General features: G+C 48.6%; 2 pseudogenes; both read right to left on the bottom strand.

Annotated features, from left to right (window-relative positions):
* Positions 1 to 7,677: 7,677 nt before the first annotated feature.
* On the bottom strand, positions 7,678 to 7,796 carry LOC144820936 (5S ribosomal RNA; annotated as a pseudogene).
* A 333-nt stretch (positions 7,797 to 8,129) lies between these two features.
* LOC144820844 (5S ribosomal RNA) lies at positions 8,130 to 8,248 on the bottom strand (annotated as a pseudogene).
* Between the last annotated feature and the right edge of the window lie 15,483 nt (positions 8,249 to 23,731).

The following is a 23,731-nucleotide window of genomic DNA, read 5'->3' as shown; positions in this document are numbered from 1 at the left end:
GTGTGCCTTTACAAGTCCCTGCTAGGGATGATGTCTTCTTGCATCCTGTTAGTTCCACACTGCCGTCTTCATATGCGCCCTCTTCAAGAAGCGCTATCCACTCAATGGATCCAGTGTACAGGATCATTCAACGATGTAATCCGAGTGACTCGTCCCATGGTGAAAGCTCTAAAGTGGTGGATTCACCCACAGAGCCTTATGCGGGGAATGCCTTTCCTGCTTCCAGTTTCGCCGCATGTTATAACAACAAATGAGTCCCTGGAAGGTTGGGGTGCGTGCCTCCAAGAACTCAGAATCAACGGACAGTGGTCCCCTGCCGAACGACAACTGCACATAAACCTTCTCGAGTTAAAAGCAGTTTACCTTTTGCCTCGGATCAAAAATTCCCCAGTGCTTGTGAGAACAGACAACACCACCACAATGGACTATATAAACAAACAATAAACAAGGGGGGGGGACTCGTTCTCTGATGTTGTCTCACGAATCTCAGAAATTCTGGAACTGGCTACTTCTTCACAACATTTCCCTTCGTGCAGAATACGTCCCTGGAACGGACAATGTCCCTGCAGACTCACTGAGCAGACAGCGCTCTGTGTGCCACGAGTGGGAGCTGGACCACCAACTTCTCAGTCACATCTTCTCCAGATGGGGCAGGCCTCACCTGGATCTGTTCGCAACCAGACACAATGCCAAATGCCAACATTACGCAAGCTGGCGTCCCCAGAAGGGGTCTCTAGGGAATGCATTTTCGATCACATGGTTCAACGTCTTTGCGTATGCATTTCCTCCATTTCCCCTGATTCCCAGGGTTCTCTGGACGCTGAAGGCGGAACATTATACTCTGATCTTGATTGCTCCAGCTAGGCCGCGCCAGCACTGGTTTACGGAGCTTCATCTCCTATCGCTGGAACCGCCGATCCCATTAAACCGTGCCCCAATCTCCTCACAATGAACCACGGAGAAGTCCAACATCCGGATCCAGCATCTCTCAAATTATCGGCTTGGCTCCTGAGTTCAGAGAATTCCAGAACTTAGACATCCCACAAGATTGCAGAGCAGTTCTAGCCCAGGCTCGGGCTGACAGTACCAACAAAACGTATTCCCTGAAATGGAAAAGGTTCTGCATGTGGTGTAAATCAAAGAAAATACATCCTTTTTCTTAGTCACCTGCACAGAATTTGCCTTACCTTCTTCATTTGGCAAACTCAGGTCTTGCTCATGCTTCAATAAAAGTTCACCTGGCTGCCATGTCTCGGTTCAGACGTTCCTCAACTGGTACTTCCCTCTGGTCCAGTAGACTCATAAAACAATTTCTTAAAGGCTTGTTCAGGACATTCCCTCCGGTGAAGTCTTTACCGCCTATCTGGCAGCTAAACATTGTGCTTTCTCAATTAATGAAACATCCCTTTGAGCCAATACACAAAGCCGATATCAAATATCTTTCCTGGAAAACGGCTCTTCTACTGGCGCTTACCTCAGCGAGACGAGTAAGCGAACTCCAAGCCTTCTCAATTCAAGACCCTTTCCTCCAATTCAGGCAGGACAGAGTGATTCTAAGGACTAATCCTGAATTCATTCCAAAGGTCCCATCTGACTTTCACCTTAATGAGCCTATAGTCCTGCGGTCTTTCTTCCCGAATCCACTTTCCGCACCAGAGAGGTCTCTCCACTCTCTTGATCTCAAACGCTGTCTTAAGTTGTACATCCACAGAACAGAGACATTTCGGAAGTCTAACCAACTCTTCGTTGCCTTTAGCAGACCTAGGAAAGGTCTTCCATTGACTAAGCAGAGCATTTCACGTTGGATCTCTGCATCTATTGCTTTCTGTCATCAGCAAGCAGGACATCCTCTGCATTCCAAGGTTTGTGCTCATTCCACTAGAGCAGTCTCAACCTCCATGGCGCTCTTTGCGGGAGTGCCCATCATTGACATCTGCAGAGCGGCGACATGGAAGACGCCGCATGCGTTCACCAGGCACTACTGCTTGGATACTGAACTAATGAAAGATGCAGCAGTGGGACAAGCTGTGCTCCGTCATCTATTTCACTAGAGGTGAGCCTTCTCATGCATCCCACCTTCCTACTGTCTACATGCACATTTCGCTTTTATATTGCATTTTGGTACCTTTTGCATTTCACAATTGATATGTTATTATCTTGTGAGATTTCATGTTGTACCATTCGAAATGTGCTTGTTTTTACTCGCTACTCTGATTCAGGCATGTGAATCTATGAAAGATATCCCTAATACTGGATAAGAAATGCGTTACTTACCTGTAACTGCAGTTATCCAGTATTGGTATCTTTCATAGATTCACATGCAACCCACCCACCTCCCCTGGAAGGGCTCACCTTAGTTCTCTCAGTAATATACTACTTAGCACTGTGCTTACGAAAATCTGAGAGACAAGAGTTCCTTCCAGGAAGGTTCTAGAGGGTGGTGATAGCTGATTGGCTCTTGGACAAAGTTTGGTCCTTTTCACAAAAGGACATGGATATGTTACTAATGAGAGGCCTCTGGCCCATTACTATATATATATATATATATATATATATATATATATATATATATATATATATATATATATATATATATATATATATATATATATATATATATATATATATATATATATATATATATATATATATATATATATATATATATATATATATATATATATATATATATATATATGTCTATGTGACATTACTTTATTTATGTACCGGGGACTCCCACCCCGACGACGGGGAATGATTCAGGCATGTGAATCTATGAATGATACCAATACTGGATAACTGCAGTTACAGGTAAGTAACGCATTTCTTATCAAGGTTCACAGCAAACTTCTTCCTTAAGCAATATTCATGGAAAACTTCCAGTTTCCTTTGTAGGCCTACTTCTGTCATATCCATTATCACCAGATTGTCAGCATATAGCCGACACAAGGCATTTAAGCCATTCATCTTGTGGCATAAACCTTTTATTTTTGTACTTTTAATGTGTTTTGGTAAATCTGTTAAAAACAGGAAGAATAATAAAGGGGACAGGCCGTTTTTGACTTGTATCTTCCTATTTAATGTACGTGCCATATCTAGTATCACAAGGCCAATTCCGACTGTGTAGCTCCTGAAGAATCAAGTAGATCCTTGTGGATTCCAAGCCACATCAGAGTTTCCCACAATATATTTTGGTCCACCAGGTCCAAAGCGACGCTCAAGTCGACATAACAGCAAATCAGTTTACCCCTTTAATCTACTGATTTCCTTGCTATTGCTCACAGACTAAAACAATGGTCTACGGTTGACTGGCCTTTTTTTTAACCCGCCTTCTTCAATTGGGATAATATTATTTTCTTCCATCCAAACCTTCAGCAAGCAGAACAACATTTAAAAAAAACGTTCTCATCCACAATCAGTATACTGATCAACCAACAATTATTAGGGGCCAAAGCATCTTACTTATAAATAAATCTTATGTTTGCGCCTTTCCAGCTGTCAGGGAGGTGCCCAGAGGCCAAGGGTTTTTGGAAAAATACAGAATAAAATCTTGTCCACCAGTTAACATTAGTTTTTATTTTAAATGCGAGGAGGTTGTCTGGGACAGCTGCCTTACTTAACTTTAGGGACAGAATAGTTTATTTTATCCTCTTAAGTAAAAAATATGACAGTGCCAGCATCCATATAAAACTTTACCTGCAGCCACACCTCATCCTTGCCACTATCATATATTTCACCCAGGTACTTAACCCAATCATCTTCATCAACCAAAAATCAAATTTTCCATGACTCTCTTCCTTTCCGTACTAAGTGCCAACATTTCCTGAACTTCTTTGGTTCTATTACCTCAATCCTATTTTGCAAGTTTTTTTAACCACTTGGATGCTAAGGCTATTTTGGATCTTTAATGCAATTTCCATTGAAATCAATGGAAACTCAATGACGAGTTACCCTTGTCATTAGCATCCAAGTGGTTAAGAGGTTCTTAGATTCTATTTTAGCCTTGTGAAGGTTACTACGTGGCACCTCATCATACTCTGAAGGGATACCTCCCATTTCCTTTTTCTTGTTTTAATTTCCGACACTCCCTATCAAACCAACTTTTGCTCTTTCATTGTATGGCAAGCTTGTTTTTCTCCTTCAGCACTGCATTATAAAACCCCACAGTCAAACCGTTGACCACCTGTGCCAATACCCCGTTGTGCCATAATAAAAAAATCATCCTGGGCCTCCTTCACCTCCTGCTGTTTTTGTTCTTGCATAAATTATGTTTTATGATTTATATGCCTGTAAAGCGCTCGAATGCCGAGGCGTCTTGGCGCTGTGGCGTGTGGAAGGAATGGCTGGGGGGGTGAGATCTTATACGGCTGTAAACTGCCAAGTCTTTATGCTCCTTCTGAAAGCTGCAGGTTGGATTGAGTCCTCAGAAGAAGTGGCATCTTGTTCCAGAGTTTGGATGCGCAATGCGTGATTGCTCTACCCCCCTCCTCCTCCCCCCCCCCCCCCCCATCTTGCCCGTCTTATCCTTGTGGTATCGATGAAGGCCTGGTTGGCTGATTTGAGGTGACGAGTGGGAATGTAGAGTGTAAAAAGAGCTTGGAGATCCTCAGCACCACCGCCATTGATTGCTTTATGCACCACAGTTAAAGCTTTAAACTCGACACGCTGTTTGATAGGCAGCCAATGTAGAGTTTTTATGCCGGCCGAAGTTGGCTGACCTCTGGGAATACCCAGTAAAAGTCTTGCTGCGGCATTTTGCAAAGACTGTAGTTTTTGCAGCTGGTACTTGTCAATTCCCAGAAACAGGGCATTACAGTAGTCCAGTTTCGATAATAGGAGAGCCGCCATCACGGTCTTTTGAAGGTCTTTAGGAATGTACAGGAGTATTTTCCTCAGAGTTTTTAGAAGATAGCAGCATGATGAAATCAGACTGTTTATCTGTGGGCCAGAGTTCAATTTGGTGGTATCAAAAATGATACCCAAATTTCTGACTTTTTCTACTGGGGAGGGCAGTCTCCAGCCTCCAAGGGCCACCAGGACTGGTTCCACAGGGATTGTCCCGACCCGAACTCCATCATCTCCGTTTTGTTAGTGTTTATTTTCAGATGATTCTGGCCCATCCAGGCCTTGATCTCGGAGAGGCAGATATGAAAACTGGCTGCTATGGTCTCTGGCCGATCAGTTATAGAAATGACCAGTTGTGTCGTCGGCGTATGAGACGAAATCTAAGCCATGCCTTCTGATGATATTTGCCAGCGGGGTGATGTACAGATTGAACAGGATATGGGAGAGGGCAGAGCCCTGCGGAACGCCACATGGGAGGATGAAACTGTCAGATTTTAAATCATCCCAGAACAGCCGCTGCGCTCTCGCCTCCAGGAAGGAGGACTGGAGGTCTAAGCCGGTCCCCCTATCCCTACGTCTCCCAGCCGCTTTACCAGAATGGTATGGTTCACGGTATCAAATGCGGCTGAGAGATCGAGGAGCACGAGGACCACTCTCCCTCCCTTATCCACCACCCTGCAGATTTTTTCTGTGGCAAAGATTAAGGCGGATTCGATGGAGTGGTGCGAGCGGAAACCGTGCTGGGAGGGGACCAGTAGTCTGTTGTCGTCAAGATGTTTAGTTAGTGCCGTATTTAAATGTTTTTCAAGCACTTTGGCTACCATTGGCAAGCCGACGATGGGTCGGTAGTTATGAGGGTCAGTAGGATCTAGATTGGGTTTTTTTTTTAAAGAGGAGTAATAGATGCTGTCTTCCAGATTGCTGGATAGCAACCGGATGTTATAATTTGGTTCAGGACAGGGGTGAGGTTTTCACTGACTGTATGGGCTGCCTGGTGCATAATAGAAGGTGGGTAGGGGTCTGTAGGCGCCTCGGATTTTATAGAGAGTAGAAGTTTATGAGTTACTTTGTTCGTAGGGGGCTGGAAACATGTCAGTATACAGGGGGGGCAACCGTCATTAAGTTCCTGACTTGAGGTGTTGTATTTAAAGAGAAATCGTTACAGATTCCTTGCACCTTCTGTTGAAATTGTTTGGCTAATCTATTACAGAAGGCTTGATCAGGCTTAAAAGTATTTTCTTGTTGTGGTTTTATTAACATGTTGACTGATTTGAATAGTTCTTTTGTGGAGTTTCTCGCCCCCTTGATTTTGATGGTAAAGAATTGTTTTTTGTGGCAGTGATAGCCTCCTTGTATTGAAAAATAGTGTGGTTGTATAGAAGTTTATTTCGGCTATCATAGGCCTGTCTCCAAAGACGTTCTGCGGCCCTGCAACAAATCTTTAGACGTTTGAGCTCAGGCGTGTACCATGGTGATGATCTCTTTACCTTTTTGACCGTCACCAGCTTTTCTGGTTCAACCTGGTCTGCAGCTTACAGCAGCCAGTTGTTCAACTTCGCTGTTGTTGTTTCCCGAGAAGACGGGACAGGGGTCAAGTGCCAGCTCAAATACGCCATCTTTTAGTTTTCCCCACCGTCTGGTTCGTAACTTGGATGTGTTAGCTTGTGTATAAGAATGTGTCTGTTCCACTTTGAGATCAAAGTATATAGCTTTATGATCTGTCCATGGAAGAGCCGTCAGACTAGAGAGAGTGCTGTCAGGGCTGCTTGTAAAGATCTCATCCAGCGTGTGCCCTGCCAAATGAGTCGGTTCTGTTAAATGGTTGAGGTTAAAGGCCTTTAAGTAATCCACCAGTCTGACGGTGTCAGAGTTAGCTTTGGATTCCAAGTGATAATTGAAATCCCCCAGGATTGTAAAATACTGGGAGTCAATATATGTTTCCAACAACGCCAGAAGGGCTTGGGGAAAAGTTGCTTCGGTGCCGGGTGGTCGGTAGTCAAGAATCCCTTGGAAACTCTGAACATTATTTGGTTTTATACAAAAGTGTAGAGCCTCAGCAGGGAGAGTGGTAATTTTGTCTGTCTAAATTAAGTACCTTTAAGTGTTCATCAAAGATGCAGGTACTGATACATCTGTGTTATTTAACTTGCATCGGGATCATGTTATCTTAACGCTAACTGCAAGGGCCAATGGTCGCTTCCTTCAGTATGCTACATTTTAAACTACTACAGTGGAAATATGCCGTGAATAATAGAGCGCAGATGAGATCAGATGCTTTCGGAGTGGTAAGGCTGTAGGCATTCAGTGCACTAATGTTTGGATCCTTAACATTTTTCATTCGACTTTAGTGTCTGCCATAGTAATCAAGACATGCAACCCACTTCACCTAAAGCAAACAAAAAGAGAAGAAAAGACTGCAGCACCTGGTAATCCCAGGCGGTATCCCATCCAGTCACTAACCAGGCCTGACACTGTATATTTTCTGAGATTAGATGAGATCTGGTGCTTTCAGCCTAGGATGGCCTTAGGCATTAAGAGTATTGACGTTTGGAGCCTTACCTTTTTTCACTAAACTTCAGTGCTGGCAATATCATTGAAAACATGCCATCCATTTATCCTAAAGAAAAAAAAAAAGAAAAAAGAATAGCACCTTTCATTCCCAGGCAGTCAGCCATTCGTGTTCTAACCAGGACAGAATGTGCTGAACTTCTGACATCGGGTGCTTTCAGGTTGACGTTTGGGGTCTTAGCTTTTTTTCATCTGACTTCAGTGCTGGCCATAGCAATTCAGACCACCCACTTCACCTAAAGCAAAAAAAAATAAAAAATCAAAAGCCTACAGCACCTGGTATTCTCAGGCAGTCTCCAATCCACGTACTAACCAGGTGTTGCCCTGCGTAAATTCTGAGATCAAAAGAGATTAGGTGCTTTCTGAGCAGTATGGCTGTTGGCATAAAGTGCACTGATGCTTGGGGTCTTAGCTTTTTGCATTCGACTACAGTGCTGACCATAGCAAGTCAGCATGCCATCCACTTTACCTAAAGCACATAAAAAAGATGAAAATCTTACAGCACCTGGGATTCCCAGGCAGTCTTCCATCCACTTTCTAACCAGACCCAACCAATCTTAACTTCTAAGATTAGGTGCTTTCAGGGTGGAATTGCCGTAGGTGGGAAGTGCTCTGACATTATGGGTCCTGGATTTCATTCAACTTCAGTGCTGACCATAGTGAGTCAGACATGCCACTCACTACACCTAAAGCAAAAAAAAGAAAATACGTTGAAAAGCCTACAGCACCTGGTATTCCCAGGCAGTCTCCCACCCAGGTTCTACCCAGGCCCAACACTGCTTAACTTCTGGGATAAGACGAGATCAGATGCTTTCAAGGTGGTACAGCCTTAGGCATGAAGCCGCTGATCTTTGGATTCTTTGCTTTATTTCGACTTCAGTGCTGTACATAGCAAATCAGACATGTCACCTGTGAGAAGCTTGCTTAGTATATGGTGCTCACTTATTTAAGTGTAGCACCTTGCACTGATCCAGACAGCCCTTATGGTGATTTTAGGGGTCTTAGACAACCTTGGAAATCTCTTTAAGTGGTAGCTGTGGACAGCAACCTTCAGGCGTAGTCCAGAAGAAGTGTGAAGCAGCTCATTTTACCAGAATGTAATATTATTGGTATAGATTAAGTGAAAAAGAATCCCAAAAATATGTATTTATTATAAGACATTCACAAACACATACAAATATCTCCTGCCCAGAGATATACGAAATGCACACAATACTTTGCAAAGAAAACCGGCAAGAAGCACGTATTACACAGTGGTCACCAAACTATATACTAAAACAGAGGGATGGGAACTGTGACTCAAGTGCGGGGGACCCAAGGAACCAACCAAGGTAAGTAAGTAGGAACCCCACGGAGGCTATGTGCATGGTGGGAACAGGACTATGGGCTCAGTTCAAGTCAATGGGTAAGTTGCGGTTGCAATTTTAAAGAAGGACCCTTCCCAGTGGACCCTGAAGAAACCCTGTGAAAGACAGAAGGTTAGAGAGCCACCCCACCTATGGATACTGTAGGAACAAGGTTACCTATATTAAGAAGCCGGTGCATAGGCGTGAAGTGGCATCAGATACCATCATCAAAATCAATGGAGGACTTCAGGCAGATGCCACTGGTGAAGAAGTAACAAGTGTCTGGTGGAATCCAAAGGTGGATTCAAGATGAGACGTACCTGCAAGCAGAGGGGACAGAGTCTATGCCACTCGGGAGTGAACAGGGAGCACTGAAGTCGAATGTTCACCGATGTCTGGTGCTGTAGGAGACTTGAACATGACCTTGTTGCTGTGCTGACCAGGCGACGCTGCGAAAGACCAGAAGCTGTTCATGAGCTGTTCTACAACTTATGTCGAAAATTGAGGTGTTAATGTCTGTTGGGAGCACCATCAAGCCTTTGCAACCGTAACCAACGTGGAAAGCAAAAAAGGTGCAGTGTTGGGACCAGCAAGGTTCAGGTGGCTAGGTACAAGTAGGGGAGTCAGAACAGTCCCGGAGCAACCAGTGAGCTCTCTGAAATCAAAGAAGACCCTCAAATGGGCCCACATGCCGGAGGCACTGGAGTCATGTGAAGACCTGGAGCAGCTCACTAAAGATGCAGGCCCACGGTGCAGGAGATGTGATGAGGGCAAAGATCTTGGTCACAGGAGATACTTGAGGTGGAGGCTACTTGGAGCCCTAAGATCTCTGTGGAAGAAAGCTAACAACCCTTTGCAACGGCAAGTCAACGCAGTACACAGGGGCTCGGTTCCAGCTGGCTTTGACAAAGGATACTGGCCTCAAACTCGGTGAGAGGACAGGGCAGGCCTCAGGGGATCTGAAGAACCACTACCTGTGTTGCTGAGCCTTTTGGAGTCTGTGGGTATCCCAGGATCAGCAGAACGGTCCTCTTCGTTGTGGTGCCTACAGATGTAGTGAAGTGACTCCTTCACTCCACGGGCGATTCCCTCCGGTGTCTTGGATACCCACAGGCCTTGGAAGGTTCCTGTATGGAGCACAGGCACAGACGTTGCAGCAGACGAGCAGGGTGACTGGACCAGGAGCAGCAGGAGTCTTCCCAGTTGCAGTCTCGATACCCAGAGCGCAGTTCATAGTGCCCTGACAGTCAAAGATGAAGTGGTGTCTTGATATGAATCTTGTCCTACAACGAATTTAGGGACCCACCCACAGGTAAGCCCTTAAGTACCCTAATGAAAGGGTTGGGATGATTCAGGGTTCCCTCCTAGGGGAGGGGTTTGGACAGTGGGCAGAATACTCCCATGTCCTTTGTCCAGTTTTGTACAAGAACAGGAGCCAACGGTTCGCTGAGCTGGTTTGATCTGGACTATGCAAGGAGGGTACCAGATATGCCCCTCAAGCAGACTAGATGGTGCTGCCAAGTGCTCCCACCCTGCCCCAATACACTAAACCCTGTCTAGGAGGTGGTCATACCTACCTGTGGCAGAATACCTATTGTCCTGCCTTCCCCTGCTCGAGCTTGGGTCAGCAGCAGGAGAGCAGAATCAGGTCTCTGGTAGGCAGCAACCATGTTGTGCTGTCTGGGTCTAGAAGACTGTTAAAGGGAGCACTGAGCGCCTCCCGGAGGAGCTTTCCCAAACACAAAAGGGTTCGTTACAGCCAGTTTAGAGATGATCATTGCATAATGGCGCATGGCCACTTTATATATCATAATGGCTGATGCACTTACAACCCAGGAAAATGGGCTCCGAAGGTTGTAAGGGTGTTCTGCTCATGCAGAGGCACCATCGCACTTAGAACCGAGCACCCTCCCTTTAGGATTGAAAGGCCTGCCTTAGGGGTGACTTATAGGTTTTAAGTGTAGTAAACTCTGATATAGGGAAAACTATATTGGTCATAAGTGGTGGTAGCACCAGCTTACACAGGCTGCAATGGCAAGCCCATAGTCACAATTTGAGTGGTCTCTCATGGATGGCATAACACATGCTGCAGCCCATGGGACACCCCAAGTGTACCTATCCCCTGGATACTTCAGTACCATATACTAGGGACTTATAAGGGTACTAAAGTAGGCAATTTGGGATGTACCTAAGTACTTACCATAGTCAATTTAAGGGAGAACGCACAAATATTGGGGTCCTGATTAGCAGGATCCTAGTCAGACTAGTCTGAAACCATCACAGCACCAAGCGAAATGTGGGGGTAACCATGCAGAAGGATCCTGCCTTCCTACACCACCCATTTCATCTAAAGAAAAAAAAGAAAAAGATGGTGAAAAGCCTACAAAACCTGGTATTCCTAGACAGTCTCACTTCCAGATTCTAACCAGGCCCGACACTGTTTAACATCTGGGATTAGACGAGATCAGGTGCTTTCATGGTGGGTAGGGCCTTAGGCATGAAGCGCACTGATGTTTGTGTTCTTTGCTCTTTTTTATTCACCTTCAGTGCTGTCCATAGCAATTCAGACATGCCACCCATTTCATCTAAAGCAAAAAAACAAAAAAACAAAAAAAATGAAAAGTCTACAGCACCTGGTATTCCCAGTTGGTCTTCCATCCAGGCACGACCCTGCTTAACTTCTGAGATCAGGTCTCTTCAGGGTGGTATGGAGACATGCATAAATAACACTGACCTTTGGGGATTTTGCTTTTTTCATTCGACTTCAGTACTGAGCATAGCAAGTCAAACATGTTACCCACTACACCTAAATCCCCCAAAAAGATAGAAAGCCTACAGCACCAGGTACTCCCAGGCCAAATGCTGATTAAATTCTGAGATCAGATGCTTTCAGGTTGGTATGACATAGGCATGAAGTGTACTGACGTTTGAGGTCTTAGATTTTTTCATTCAACTTCAGTGCGGGCCAATACAAGTCAGACATGCCACTCACTTCACTTAAAGCAAAATAAAAGATGAAAAGCCTATGGCACCTGGTATTCTCAGATAATCTTCAATCAAGGTACTAATTAGGTCCAACCCAGCTTAACCTCTGATATCAGATGAGATCAGATGACTACAGGGTGGGTACGGCCCTAGGCATGAAGTTTTTTCAATCAGCTTCAGTGCTGGCCATAGCAAAACAGACATGCTACCCACTTCACACATATATATATATGTATATATATATATATATATATATATATATATATATATATATATATATATATATATTTTTTTTTTTAAAGATAAAAAACCTGCCTCACCTTGTATTCGGAGGTGGTCTCCCATCCTTGTATTAACCAGGCACAGCCTTCTAAACTTTTGAGATCAAACGTGAACTTGTGCTTTCAGGGGTGGTATGTTGGACTGGAAGTACACTGAGGTTTGGGGTCTTATCTTTTTTTTGTTCGACCCCAGTGTTGACCATAGCAATTCAGACATGCCACCCACTTCACTTAAAGCAAAAAAAGAAAACCAGGAAAAGCCTATGCCACATGGTATTCCCAGGCGGTCTTCCATCCAGATACTAACCAGGCTAGACACTGCACTTCAGTGGTGACTGTAGCAAGTCAGACATGTCACCAACTTGGCCTAAAGCAGCAAAAAAGATTGAAAAGCCTACAGCACCTGGTATTCCCAGTTGGTCTCCAGTCCAGGTTCAAACCAAACCCTACCTTACGTCTGATATATGCTTTCAGGGTGGTATGGTCGGAGGCATGAAGAACACTGATGTTTGGGGTCTTATCTTTTTTAGTTTGACTGCAGTGCTGGCCATAGGAAGTCAGAGAGGCCACTCACTTCAACTAGAACAAAAAGTTGAAAAGCCTACAGCACCTGGTATTCCCAGGTGGTCTCCCATCCAGTTACCAACCAGGCCCAACCCTGCTTCTGAGATCAGGTGCTTTAAGGGTGCTATGGATGTATGTATGAAGCACACTGACATTTGGAGTCTTAGCTTATTTCATACCACTTCAGTGCTGACCATAGCAAGTTACACATGCCACCCTCTTCACCTAGAGCAACAAAAACAAATGAAAAGCCTTCAGCACTTGGTATTCCCAGTTGGTCTTCCATCCAGGTACTAACCAGGCCCAACTCTGTTTAACATCTAAAATGAAAGAAACAGTCAATTATAGATTCCTTAGAATTACCCCCAGGCGTCAGACTGGATCTAGAACGTTTTTCATCAGCAGCCCTACGCGTCAGATGGTTGCGTCGGTCGACTCCGCATTTGTCATCGCGGTTGCCAGGATGACGTTGCGGTAGCTACATAGACGCCGCCCTAGCGCGCTGACGTCAGTTCTTTCCTTTTCCGCGCCAGCAAGTGCAGAACCGGAGAGCAGGGTACCCCCAAGTCAATTATTTACTGAGCTTTTTCTCGACTCTTGTCGACTATGTTGTTGTTTGAGTCCATCGACTCTTGGTGCACAAGGGATGCCGGGATTTAAGGCTTGCGGTTCCTGTAACCACCTCATGTCAGTGACAAATCCACACTGCGTGTGTCTCTACTGCCTGGAGCTTGACCACGACCCCAAGGCGTTTTCCGACTGCCGGACCATGGCCCGAAGTCTTTACGGGAGCGGTCCCGAAAACTAGTGGAGGCCTGACAGTCGACTCCATGCCGCTCGAGGTCCCGGTCGCGGAGGAGGTCGAACGACCGGTCGCGGAGGAGGTCGAGGGACCGGTCACGGAGCCAATATCATTCTTCGTCAAAGTCTTCACACTCGGTGTCAGGTAAGTCGAAGCACAAAAAGAAGTTGAAGAAGCATCGTCGCTCTTCGACTTCTCCCCGTCTGTCGGCTGACGTGACGTGGGATGCGGGTGGTGGCCATCCCGTGGCTCCGCATGCAGAGACTGCTGAGTCGACTAAGGGTTTCCCTCCCTTTCCAGGACCCGGTGCGACCCCTGCCCAGCTTCGGAGTTTCTACAAAGCGATGCATGCTATCTTTGGGCAGCCCGATTCTGCCGGCGTGCCTTCGGGCCTCTTGGACTCGGCTGGGGGTCCTGGGACTTCGATGTCGGCAGCTTCGGCCTCTGCGCCGCAGGGTCCCCTTAGATCCGGACCTGGATCCAGATCGGCGCTGGTTGACCTCTTTACATCTGCCCCGGCACCGATTCCACCACCTCCACGTCTGCCACTGGCGTCAGCTGTGTCCCCAGCCGACGTCGACCCCGGCCTCCACCTCAAGGAATACACAGAGTCGGACCGGCATCGCCCGACGCCTGATCCGATGGGTACTTATGTGCCCCTGTTCTACCCTGGCTCTGTCAGGCCTGATTGGCAGACAGAGGAGGATGAGTAGGACTTAGAGGGGTTTGTAGACCCTTTAACAGACCAGTTGGTGTATGAGGAGTACTGGAGAGAGGAACTGGAGGAAGTCAGTGGTTTGGATACATCAGCAGACTTTGGCATGTTGTCTCCTACCGTGGCTCCGGAGGAGGGAGCGTCATGCAAAGTGGTGTTGCGTAAGGCGGTGGAGGCTCTCCACCTCAAGCTACTTACGGTGGCAGTCAGGACTAGCCTCCTAACAGAGGTGCTTCAACCATCAGCGAGCTCTTCTGAGCCCCTGCTGCCGTTTATTGAAGCCCTGACAGACATCCTTTTGGGCACCTGGTCCAGGCCCAACACAGGGGCTCCTGTGGACAGGATACTTCCCCGTCGCCACCGCCTAGCCCCGGGCGACCCCACTTTCCTCTGCCAACACCCCACCTGTGAGAGATTGGTAGTCCAAGCCTCCATGTCCAAAGACGCATTCCCTACCGCTCCAACGGACAGGGAATCCAAAAATCTGGATCATCTTGGGAAGAATATGTTTTCTTTCTCCAGCATGGGACTGCAGTCGGTAAACACTGCCTGTCTATTGGGCTGTTACACCCAATACGTGTGGGACACATTTGCGCAAGTGCTGCCTCAGTGCCCGGAGCAGGCCCAGGCCGTGCTCTCTCAAGCGGTTGCCGAAGATAGAGGCGCAGCGAAGTTTACCATCCGCTGTGGCCTGGATACCGCTGACGGACTTAGCAGGATGATTTCCACGTCAGTAGCCCTTCGACGCTACACCTGGTTGCATTCTACTGGTTTTTCTGGGGATGTCCAATCCACACTTATGGACATGCCCTTTGATGGCCTTCACCTTTTCGGCAACAAGGCCGACAACGCGCTAGAGCGCTTTAAGGACTCTCGGGCTACGGCCAAGTCCTTGGGCCTCTCCACCACCCGCCCTGCGCACTCTGCTTTTCACCCCTTTCATGGCTACGGACCGGATGCCCCGCTGCATCTTGTCCAGAGCCACAGGCCCCCACAAGCTGTCAGCCCCAGTGCAGCCGGGGACATGGGAACCACCACTGTGGTTCTGGGGGTAGCGGGCAGGCCAGTCCACCACAGCACCCTCTGCAGCCGCCTCTAAACCCTCCTAGCTCGACCTTTCAGGGCCACCAAACGCCAGTGGGCGGCAGGATCCGCCATCACCTTCCCCACTGGTGTACCATCACGTCAGATAGGTGGGTTTTGCAAATAGTCCAAAGGGGCTACTCCCTCCCCATCAAGACTACCCCTCCATCCATGCCACCTCAAGACCATCGCATGCCGGAGATTCACTTGGCCCTTCTCCAAGAGGAAGTTTCGGCACTCTTGGCCAAGGGAGCCATCGAGCGCGTACGTGCCCCAAAAGTAGGTTGTGGTTGCTAATCCCACTACTTTCTGGTACCCAAGAAGGACAAAGGCCTGCATCTTATCTTGGATCTCAGGAACGTCAACCATTGTCTCCGGAAGGAGAAGTTCAAAATGTTGACACTCACTCAGGTCTTGTCTGCCTTTGACCTTGGAGACTGGATGGTAGCATTGGACTTGCAGGCTGCCTATTTCCACATCCCTGTCCTGCCGGCCAACAGGCGCTACCTACGGTTTATGGTTGGCCACGAGCATTTTCAGTTTACTGTGCTCCCCATTGGCCTTACCAGCGCCCCTCAGGTGTTCACAAAAGTGATGGCGGTGTTCGCATCTCATCTGTGCAGATCAGAGGCTCCAGTCTTCCCCTATCTTGACGGCTGGCTGTTGAAGGCGGGCTCGCCCCAGGCTGTCATCTCCCACCTCCAGACTACAACCGACCTCCTACATTCGCTGGTGTACTCCATCAATGTGCCGAAGTCACACCTGACCCCCTCTCAGAAGCTCCTCTTCATTGGAGCAGTTGTGGACACGACGCAGTTTCGGGTTTATCCTCCCGAACGGCGAGTCCGGGATATTCGGGCTATGATTCTGATCTTTCAGCTTCTATCCCGGGTTTCAGTCAGGATGACCCTCAGGATGCTGTATCTGATGACATCCTGCTGGTGGATCATGCCAGATGGCATATGCGGGCTCCGCAGTGGGACCTGAAGTTCCAGTGGGCGCAGCATCATGGGAATCTGTCCGATTGCGTCCTGATCATGGAGGGAATTGCACATCAATTACAGTGGTGGCTTACGAACCAGGATTGGGTCGACTGCAGAACCCTCTCCCATCCTCAACCAAAGGTCACAGTGGTGACCGATGCATCTCTCCTGGGATGGGGCGGCCACATGGGAGAGGCGGAGATCAGAGGCCTCTGGTCTCTGGCTGTGGTACTGCAACAAACAGGGTGGGGTGAGATCGTGGACCCTATGTCAGGAGGCTCTGCATCTTTTGGACATGGCTGGAACATCAAGGCCTTTCTTCTGGTGGTTCAACACCTGGCAGGTTCTCTGAACGCCAAGGCAGGTGAACTCAGCCACAGGTGCATGATCGATCATGAATGGTGTCTTAACTCGGAGGTGGTGCAAAGTCTCTTTCAGCAGTGGGGAGAGCCTTGGTTAGATCTATTCGCCACCGAAGAGAATGCGCAATGCCATCAGTTCTGCGTGTTGGAATTTCTGAACTGGGGTGGCTTGGTGAGCAAAATAACGATGGATTAAACCCAGATCTGTGACTGGGAGTGAATGTTTTGCCATTGTGCAACATTCTGTCCATCATTTTGTGTGTTTTGCTGTTCACCCTCTGTGGGAAGGGTATGCCCAGACGTGGGTCCCTTGCTCACTAAGTCACTGGAGTCAAGCTATCCTGGCTGAAGACGGCTGATAGCCAGAAACCGATCCTAGGATGCTTGATTCTGATCCAGTAAAGACATGGCTTGACAGTTCGGGCTGGACTGTTCCCATGAGGCACAGGGTCAAGACTGATTTGCATATGGCCATGTCTGAACTGGGGTGGCTTGGTGAGCAAAATAACGATGGATTAAACCCAGATCTGTGACTGGGGGTGAATGTTTTGCTATTGTGCAACATTCCGTCCATCATCTTGTGTGTTTTGCTGTTCACTCTCTGTGGGAAGGGTATGCCCAGACGTGGGTCCCTTGCTCACTAAGCCACTGGAGTCAAGCTATCCTGGCTGAAGACGGCTGATAGCCAGAAACCATAGCAAGATGACCGAATATCGTTTTGGTTTGATTTAGAGACCAGAAAGTCATTGCGAATCTCTTCTCTCATTGAGGCGATTGAAGCTGCCAAAGCTACCAATGCAGACTCGGTGGTGGTGTGTGTCGTATTACTATCCCCCTCTTCCTCTTCTCTCTCCCCTAGACCTTTTGGGGGGCCTGTTGATGTCAAAATTTGGACCTCTCCCTCATCGTCCGGGGTGTTTGCTACTACCGACTGTGATGGAACGGACAGTGGTGGAGGGGGCGGTAGGTCTGCCATTACTGTTGTTGGAATTGCTGAGGTAAAGATACCTGTAGATCTAATGAGGTTTACAGTAGGCTGATCAATATCAGTAGTAGGCTGGCTCGCCAAAGGAATATCAGTACTCGAACTAGAGCTAGGGCTCTCGTTCGGACTGCTGACTGGACTTAAATCCAAGACTTGAGGCAGGACTTTGAAGAAAGAGCGTAAAGAGGGGGTTATTTTCCCAACACTGTTAGTTAAAACCAGGGCCTTATCACCCCCTTGGCCGTTTTTACTACTTTTTTTGGCTCTCTTCCCTTTGGCTTTCGTCTTTGGTGCTATCGTTTTGAGCTTCTGGCTTGTCTTCTCTTTTGACAGGGCCGAAAAACTAAAAGGAATGGACTCGCTTATAGCTGGGGTGGAGAGAAAGGCAGAGGCAGAGACAGAGGGCTCAATCGTTGCCACTTTTTCTGACACTGTCTCTGGACCAGGGGGTTCTGGTAGATGTAGTAGTGTCTGACTAACCCTTTTTATCTCTTCTAGGTTTTTAATGATACATTTGAGATTTTTCGCCCCCCCTAGTGAGGTTTCCTTGCCCTTCTCGAGACTCGTTCTCACCGGCCCCTCAGAGCGCAGAGCAGTCTCCACCCAAGACTCCTTGCTGGTACCGGTGTCCAAGCCTCCCGCTCGCGTCTGCCTTTTACTAATGGGTTCAGTCTGCTTCTGTAGCAGCTGAACCTCCGCGCCCCCAGAGCCCGCGCAGCCAAACCTGCCTCTGAGTAGACCTCGCGCCGAGCGGCTCTGGCGAAGCTCCACGGCTGCTCTGCTCCACGGACCCTGCGAGGGCGGAGAGCTGCCGGAAGGCAGGGCGTAGCACATCCGAGGCAGAGCTGGTAGGGCGAAGGGAAACAAGCCGGCTGTCCCGACCTCGCGCCTCAATCCAATCCAGTCAGTCCGAAATCGCTGGGGGTTTAATTCACCGATTCAGGTGAGGACGCATCCCTGCAAATCGAATCCTCAAGAGTAGCAGGTCTGCAGTTCTGCAGTTCAGAGGAGGAAAAGCGAAGCGATCCTCCGTGTCATGGGAGCTCAGGCGTCTAGCGCGCGCACCGCACTAGCCTGCGGCCGCCATGTTCTCCATCCCTCAAAACAGGACCAGCTCCGTCTTGTCCAGATTAAGTTTAAGTTGGTTATGGTTCATCCACTCCGAGATGAACACTAGAGTAGAGTGGAATTTAGGCAGGGAGTCCAAGGGAGAGGAAAGGTCAAATACTAGCTGGAGGTCGTCCGCATAATTATACACGGAGACCCCCATGTCAAGAAGAGAAAGAATGAGGGGATGAATATAAAGATTAAAAAGAAGAGGGGACAGGGAGGAGCCTTGAGGGACCCCGCATGGGACCAAGCGGGAGGGGGCAGAAAAGCCATAAAGATGGACTGCCTGGGTCCGTTCTTTAAGAAAAGAGGCGAGCCAAGAGAGGGCAGTGCCCCAAATCAAGGAGCACCAAGGCTTGGGGTAAGTTGGAATCAGCCTTGAGAACGGGCAGGACCACTGACTCAGTAGAGTGTGCCGGGCGGAATCCCGCTTGGTGGGAGGCCAAAAGATGGTTATCCTCAATGAAAGTAGAGAGGCAGGATGTGATGTAACTCTCCAAGATCTTCCCAAGGTATGGGAGAAGGGAAATGGGTCTGAAATTAGATGGAAGGGAGGGGTCTAAACCAGGCTTTTTTAGAATAGGGAAAACTATGGCCGATTTGAAGAGTTTCGGGACTAGGCCGGAGGAAATAGGCATTAAGGAGGGAAAGGGGGGGTCAGGGCAGTGAATGAATAGCTCTCTCAGAATGCGAGCTGGAGCACAGTCAGCCGGGTAACCTGACTTCACTTTCTGAAGGAGAGCAAGAAAGGAATCCATAGAGATAGGGGGGAACTGATCAAGAGAAGGGAAAAAGGTGGCGAAGATACTGAAGGGATGTTAGATTTGATCTTCGCAATCTTTTCTATAAAGAAGTCATTCAGGGACAAACAGAGAGCTTGGGAGGGGATAAGATTAAGGTTGGCCCTATCAGAAGCAACTAAGTTACGAACTATGGAGGAAATCTCTTTGGGCTTATTAGCTGATGATGTGATTTTATCTGAAAAATAGATGGTTTTAGCTGAAAGGATAGCCCTCTTGTAGTTGGCTAGGAGGGACTTATATTTAGTTCGCAAGAGAGGGCAGTAGTTGCGCCTCCAATGGCGTTCAGAACGCCTAAGGTCCAATTTAAGAATTTTCAGCTCGTCCGTAAACCACTTTTGAGCATCATGGGGGCGGCAGATCTTGACTTTCCTGAGGGGGGCAACCAAGTCACAAGAAGAGGACAGCCAATCATTCATGGCGTCTGCTTGAAGGTCAAGAGGGAGGTTGGAAAAATCAGGGGGAGAGGAAGTAAGGGACGCATAGAGAGAATTGACATCGACCCGGTTCCAATTATGAGCAGAAATATTCTTGGGTAGGAGAGGTTTCTCTAGTGCTCCAAGCTCAATGGAAAAAGAGATTAGAAAGTGATCGGACCAGGTGCATGGGAGAATGGTAGGAGAAAGGATAGTGCGGCTGGCCGACCATATTTGGTCAAAAATGTGGCCATGAACATGGGTAGGGGAGTAAACGTGGGGGAGGAAATTGAGACACAGGAGAGTGGCCGAGAAATCCTTAGAGAACTGGTCTTCCCTGGGGTCGCCTGGCCAAGAATTAAAGTCTCCCAAAAGGAGCACAGATGAATTATTGACCACAAGCGTAGCCAGGGGTTCCTGCAAAGCAGGAACGAAGGAGGGCATATTCTGAGGGGGACGATACATAAGGACTATTGTGAGGGGGGCCAAAAGATTAAGGGAGCGAGCAACTAAAAAATCAACACCAAATATAGAGGAGTGGGGAAGAAGCTGAAACTGAAAGTTGGAGCGAGTAATCATCGCCACGCCTCCACCGGCTTTACCATCAGGTCGGTCTGCCCGATGAGCGTAGTCAGAGTCGGGGAGGGTGGACAATAAATCGGGGAGGGAATCGGCCGAGAACCAAGTCTCTGTAAGAAACAGAAAATCAGGGGCTTCAGTGTCCAATAAATTGAAAAGCTCAAGCTGGTGCCGTAGCCGTGGTGGGTAGAGAAAGGGGAGGAGGGGCAGGGAGAGACGGAGCGTGTAACAGGGGAGTGAGCAAAGTAGGATCGTCCATTCCCTGTAGGGAGATGGACCACCTCAGCAGTTTTGGATTCTCCCCCTCATTTGCATTAACCACCTGAGGTGCCTGTGGTCTGTCTGAACCCGAAGGTGAGTCCCAAACAGGTAGGGCCTCCGCTTCTTCAGTGCCCAGACTGCAGCAAAAGCTTTCCTTTCTATGGCACTCCACCTCTGTTCCCTGGGGAGTAGTCTCCAGCTAAGGAAGACAACATGCGGGTCTAGATCCTCTTCATTCTGCTGTGAGAGCACCGCCCCCACACCATGCTCCGAAGCCTCAGTCTGCATGACAAATTCCTTGGAGAAGTATGGTGCCTTGAGCACAGGTGCCGTGCACGTGGCAGCCTTCAGGGCACCAAAAGCCTTCTGGCATGACTCAGTCCAGATCACCTTCTTGGACTGCTTCCCGGAAGTCAGCTCGGTTAAGGGGGCAACAATGGTGCCATACCCCTTAACGAATCTCCAGTAGTACCCGGTGAGTCCTAAAAAGGCCCTCACCTCTGTCTGGGTCTTAGAGGGCTCCCAAGCCAGAATGGTGTAAATCTTGAGTTGTAGGGGCACCACCTGGCCACTTCCTACATGGTGTCCCAAGTACACCACAGAACCCTCCCCGAACTGGCTTAGATCGTGAGGCCTGCTCTCTGCAGCGCATTCAACACTTCACTGAGGTGCTGCAAGTGTTCTTCCCAGCTGGAACTGAACACTGCAATGTCATCCAGGTAGGCGGCACTGAAATCCTCCAGCCTCGCCAACACGTGGTTGACCAACCTCTGAAAGGTGGCAGGGCATTCTTCACCCAAAGGGCATCACCCGGAACTGGTAATGTCCTTCTGGGGTTGAAAATGCTGGCCTCTTCTTGGCCCCATTGGTTAAAGAAATCTGCCAGTACCCAGATGTTAAATCAAACTTGCTGAGGAACTTGGCAGCTCCCAACCGATCAATGAGATCACCAGCTTTTGGGATGGGGGTGCATCGGTCCTGGTGATGGCATTGAGCCCACGGTAGTCCGCACAAAACCGCAGTTTCACCGGGTGCAGCAGCCTTTGGGACCAAGACTACTGGGCTGGCCCAAGGACTGCTGGAAGGCTCGACCACCCCTAATGCCAACATCTAGAGACCTCCTTTTTAATGCTGGCCTTGACCCGGTCAGTCAACCTGTAAATCTTGTGATTCACAGGCGGGCTGTCACCGGTGTCCACGTCATGGGTACACCAGTGAGTAACAACGGGGGTCAGGGAGAACAGTGGGGCAAACTGTCTCAATAACCAGTGACAATCGGTCTGCTGCTCTGTGGTCAGTGTAGGGGAGAGTATCACACCTTTCACTGACCCATCACCTTCCTTGGCAGACAGGAGGTCATGGAGAGGCTCACTCTTCTCTTCCACCCAGTCATCTGTCGCCAAGAGCATGCTCACTTCGGACCCCTCGAAGTGAGATTTGAGGCGGTTCACGTGGAGGACCCTCAAATGGTTCCTGGAAGCCTGCAAATCTACCAGGTAGGTGACATCACTTTTGCGCTCCACCACCTCAAATGACCCAGTCCACTTGTCCTGCAATGCACAAGGTTCCACTGGGGCCATGACACATACTTTGTGTCCATGTTGAAATTCAACCAGAGTGGCATTCTGGTCATACCACTTCTTCCTGGCTTGCTTCCAAGTTCGCCTGAGCAAGTTTCCTGAAGCAGGCTGTTTGCTTTTGGAAGGCCAGCATGTAACTTAACACATCCTGGGAAGTTTTCTTGGGAGTTGCCTCCCAGCCTTCCTTTACCAAACTTAGAGATCCACTCACAGGGTGACCATACAGGAGCTCAAAGCGGCTGAACCCAAGATACCTCTGTGGTACCTCCCTTTATGCAAAGAGAAGGCACCGCAAGAGGACATCTAACTTACACCTCATGGGTTCTGTTAGACCCTTAATCATGCCTCTCAAGGTCTGGTTGAATCTCTCTCCCAGATAGTTATCTTAGGGGTGGTAATGAGTGGTGAACTTGTACATCACACCACACTCCTTCCAAAGGGATGTCATATACTTAGATATGAAGTCGGTCCCCTTGTCAGAAACCACCTCTCTGGGGAACCCCACTCGGGAAAAGATCCCCATTAACGCCCGGCCCACCACTGGCATCGTCGTTGTCCTGAGAGGGATTGCCTCTCGGTACCGAGTGGCATGGTCCACCAAGACCATGATGTACCTGTTGCCCATGGCGGTCTTAGGATACAGTGGCCCCACAATGTCCATCCCTACCCTTTCAAAGGGTGTTCCAAAAACTGGAAATGGTTAGAGAGGAGCTTTGACCTTCCATCCACTCTTACTACTTGTCTGGCAAGTTTGGCAAGACCGGCAATTTCCATCTGACTGCCTACGCATTTGGGGCCAGAAGAAGTGGGTGACAAGCCTGTCAAAGGTCTTGTACTGCCTCAAATGTCCTGCCAAAGGCACGTCATGAGCTAGACCCAGTAGGAAGGTCCTGAAATGATGGGGTACCACCAGCACACGGGCTGACCCAGGCTCAGCGACCTTAGGCTCACTATACAGGAGAGCATTCTCTCAGTAGATCCACATAATAATAATAATCCACATTTGTATAGCGCACAATCACCCGTTAGGGTCTCTAGGCGCTGGGGGCCGTCGGGAAGATTAAGCAAGCTATTGCCCAGAGTCGCATGGTGCTGGGCTAACCTGCCGCCGGAGCCGGGGATCGAACCCTGATCCCCAGATTCCAGCGTCAGTCGCCCTGGCCGCGGTGCCACACCTCTGATCCGGACTGATCAACAGCTGCCTGATCTGCAGCCTGCCGCTGCAGACCCCCTAGAGAAGGGCACTCTTTCTGCTCCTTGCAGAATTCCTCCCTGGTGGGACCCCCTTCTTGCTGCCAATGCGTCAGCTCGGAGATGTCCCCCAGTTCAGCTACCTGCTCCCCTGTTAAGCACCGGGGCGTCCCCCTCAAGGTCCGCCTCCTTCCGGTCCGTGGGAACTTCAGGGGCCGGTTTCCCGCACCCCTTGCCCTTTCTCTTGACAGGGACTTGGGTCATTGTTTCAGGTT

This window comes from Lissotriton helveticus, chromosome 2_1 (assembly GCF_964261635.1).
Source record: "Lissotriton helveticus chromosome 2_1, aLisHel1.1, whole genome shotgun sequence".
In the NCBI taxonomy this organism is placed as follows: domain Eukaryota; kingdom Metazoa; phylum Chordata; class Amphibia; order Caudata; family Salamandridae; genus Lissotriton; species Lissotriton helveticus.
Note: the sequence above shows the minus strand (reverse complement) of the source record. Positions and strands in the feature narration are given on the sequence as shown.